The sequence below is a fragment of the Phaethon lepturus genome, unplaced genomic scaffold (assembly GCF_000687285.1).
Source record: "Phaethon lepturus isolate BGI_N335 unplaced genomic scaffold, ASM68728v1 scaffold46195, whole genome shotgun sequence".
NCBI classification, from domain to species: Eukaryota; Metazoa; Chordata; class Aves; order Phaethontiformes; family Phaethontidae; genus Phaethon; species Phaethon lepturus.
Window position 1 is genome coordinate 33,886 of NW_010539318.1, and position 4,284 is coordinate 38,169.

Consider the following 4,284-nt stretch of genomic DNA (forward strand, 5'->3'; position numbering starts at 1 on the left):
CAAGGGAGGAAGGAGGTCGTGGAAGACCTGTGGAAGCACATACAGACAGCTCACTTTACACAGCCTTCCAGCTGAAAAGTCGACAGTTACAGAAACAGTAGAATTAACTAGTGTGCGGTTGTGGTTATTTTTCATCAGTTAACCTGGATATGCAAAATAGCTACACTGGAAAAATAGACAGCAAAGTTTAACAGAGACATGTCATTTTTGGTTTCATTCACACTCTTTTTCCCCCCGATACCCTTGATACTCCTGTAAATGCAGGATCTGTATTTATATCCAAAAAACTTCGTAACAAGAGCTTTATTAACACATTTGTTATCCTTCTATATAATAGGATAATGATGACCAGCTGGCTACAGATAATGACAGGCACTAATTTATATTGGATTACTACCTTGATATTCTGTAGGCTGTCACTTTTTTTTTTTTTTTCCATTTTTAGCATTCTTGCCCAGTTTTGTGCTTGCATTTTATGATGCTCACATTTACTATTCTTGCATGCTAGGAAAGGAATGAGCATTTTAAAAGCTTTATGTTTAATTCCACTTTCAACTATTAATTAGTCATGTAAACAAATTAAATGGACATTTAATTAAATGCTACCCTTTTAAAAGGGTAAACTGGAAGCAGAGGCCATCAACTTAAAACTAATATTGTGTGCATTTATCTTAATTTCAGGTAGTGGTAAGGATTCATGTACTTCAGCTGTTGTATTCATAATCAGATACATGAGCATTTATGTCTTTGTAGCATACAGAAAATCAGTTAAGATGTGAGCTCTCTTCTGCTAGGTACTGTACACACAAAACCTGAAGTGTATCTGCAAGACTTACTTCCTTTCTTTGTCACCTTTAAAAGAAAATCTTGCGATAGCCTCTTCAGCTTTTGCAGGTGTGAACTGACCATTCTGGTGACAATTTGAAACATGATCCAAAGATTTCCCCGACCTCATCATTTTATATTTATAGCTCAGAGATTTCTCTCCTATAGAGCGAGTTTTCAGTATTTTGAGATGGGGATTTTTCATTATAGCACATTAAGGTTCTAGTCTGAGTGAATGAGACCGATCCAGTAAATATCAAGCCCACAAATGCCCAAAAGAACTCATCTGATTTTGAAAGCAGTTATTTCAGTGGTCAGAGAAAATAATTTGGGAGTAGTCTGGAGCACCTAATCTGGTTGTGCAGCAAACAGTTGGCTATTTGGTATCTTTCCAACAAACACACAAACTAGGTCTACTGATTAATTCTGCTTCTGTGATAAGCTAATGTTTCTGTTACTGTTCATCTCTGCTTATTTATGGGTGCTGGGGAGTAAAATGCACAGCAATATTCTACTCCTCAGACATCTCATTCTACAGATGAGTTTATAACCTCATGTTTGGAGAACTTATTTTTATAATGGTTGCTACAGACTCATTCATGTTCTGTAAATTTCTTTACTTGTATTTGAATATAAAAGACTAACCTTCTACACTTCTACCACAAGTACTTCTTTTTCCCTTTTGCATTTAATGCAACATTGTGTGTCAGAACTACCACGAGCATAAGGAACACTTAAAGATTTACTTGTATATACATAAGAAATCAGCAAACTAATAAATCAGTCTGTTCTGGCATTTCTAAGAGCCTTCCTTACCCATTAAAATATAGTGAAGGGGACAGAAAAAGACTCAGCACAAAAAAAGGCATGTAAGGCCAAAAAATTCATGTTACCAAGTTAGCAAGACACTGTTATGTTCATTTTGCACATGAGTTTAATGTTATGTCCATTTACTTTGAATTTTTTTTTTCCAAGAGCTGCATTATTGAGTTTTCCAAAACAAATATAATTTGTTATTCAGAGCTTTGATGGAAACAGAAAGCTCCAGCTATAGGATCTGCATAGGTTTCTCATGCTTTTCTAAAGTCCAGGACTAGCAGGGGTCTATTTCTAAGATAGATTGAATTTTGAGTTATATTGTAAATTATTTTCTCATCTGTTCAGTCACATTTGGCAGTAGTTACTGTTATGACTGAGATAGTTTATATTTAATTTCCTTTTGTCTTTATATGTTTAGGCAATACTGTTAAAAATATAGTTTATGTCTCCTGAAACAGCCTTGGTATTCTTGTTTCTCTAGTTTACCTGAAATAACCAGAATTCCAAGTACTTAGCTCAGCCACTGAATTTCTAGCATATGCACCCTCCAGAATCAGTTGTGATCAACATTTTGAGAGATGTTTTTATTTCACTTGATATTTGGTATAATTTTTTAAAGACTTTTTTCAAATCAGTTTTTATTTAACGGATGTTGTTAATTGTATCAAAACATTTGAAAAGTCAGGATTAAGAGAGAATTGAAAACAATTCTGTTTACAACACAGACGATTTGCAGTTCCAGAGCCTCAGGCCTCGCCTGTGCAGTTTATGACCAATACAAACAATCCCAGGTGACTGCAATCAAACAGCTAAACTAGCTGAAGTCATAGTGAACATTCACACGCAGTTGCTTGTGGTATCAGTTGAACAGTATATTCGTGTCTTAACCAGTGTTAACTTAACTCAACAGTATTTTGCAATGGTATCCAGGTTGACAGTGGGATTAACTTCAGTAAAACAAATTGCGTTTGAACAGTAAAAAACACCCCCTGCAAATGACATCTGATCTATGTGCTCTTTTGACAGTGGAAATGTGAAGGGAAGAGAAGAAAGGATTGTAGCAGTCTCCTATTAGCACCATTTTCCCACTTTCTGGGAAACTTTTCCCTCACTGCACTGAGCGGGCAAGCAGCAGGAAGGCAAGAGCCGGTGCTGTGCCACTCCCCAGGGACACGAGGTGCTGCAAGCTTCCATCCCTGTGTTAGTGATGCCCTGCAACTAGGGCAGCTGCGTTGTGGCACTCAGCTCTGGCCATCTTGTCTGTATGGAGACAGGAAGGTGTCAACTTGCTTATTCATTCCTGTTGGGCCTTCTCAAACACCTCACTGGTAATGCTGCCAGGCTTTAAAATTAGGAGAAATTATTTCTTCCTTTTACAGGACTTTTTAGTATCCACAGGTTAGGTACTTTAGAAAGCATAAGGTACTAGCGTTACAAACAAAAAAAGCAAAGTTGACCATCAAGTACCTAGGTGGTCTTTTACAGACTGTTGCATTTTATTTTTGTTCTGACATCATTTCCAGATGCTAATGGGGAAAATGTTAATGTTGATTAATTCTTGGGGAAATTACATATAGTGAATCTAGAATCTTCTTTTTAACAGCATCTACTTGGTGCCAGGGGAGAAAAGATGGGAGTCCATTTTAAGACTTTCACAATGCTTTAGGTTTACAGGAAAGCTTTCCTACTGTACTGCAAATGCTTATTCTAGCAGAATTGTATTTAACAAAGGTATCCCAACATGCATCTCTTCCACACAAAAAGAAGAAAGAGGAAATGATGAAAAAAAGGAAATTAAAAAAAATATGGACTTGGCAATCTGAAAATATATGCAAACAGGACAGCGGAAGTATGGTAAAGGGAAGATGAAAAGGGGGAAAACACCATTTTTACTCTCTCTAAAAGAAGTGATAAACTTGTAGTAAGTCTCATTCAGAAAAGGGGAGAGAAGTGTTGATGGATGCTCAAAGGCTGGATTTAGAATTATTACTCGAGTAAGTTAGAATTGAGAATGTGTACTGTGGAAGGCACCAGGCCACCTCTTCCACAGCTACTGCTAAAGACATACTAAAACAACCTACTTACATAGCAGAGTCATCTCCTGTGTTTGGCCAGACCACATTAGAGATTTGCCTGTGGTAGAAGTGCTGGCATATTAGAACCCGTACATGCATGCTGACAAGTCTTCTACAATGTGAACTAGATCTCAACATAATAATTTGCTTTTCTAAGGTTACAAAGGACAGTTGTCATGTGTCAGAAATGATGCAGTACACAGCAGCCATACTGACTGACCATACACCACATTCAGTTAAACATCGTAACATTTTTTATATATATATATACACACACATACTATCTCCGTTTGCTTTTGTCTTTGATGTGCTTTTCCCAGTGATATTTAGAGGTGAAAAAACTCAAGGTTCTACGAAGTCTGCTTGTTACTTGATGTTTTTGGCTTAAACAGTTGTGGACTAGAAATTGCATGAAGATTTCACCACTCTCTGTGTATGCCTTGAAGATTGTACACTTCCATTTTGTTTGCACCAACGGAGAGAAAAATTGTAGAGAATGTGAAAATTTCCATTTCAAGCTTAAGCTACAGACTCCCCCCCCCCCCCCCCCCCTCTTTCTTTTTTT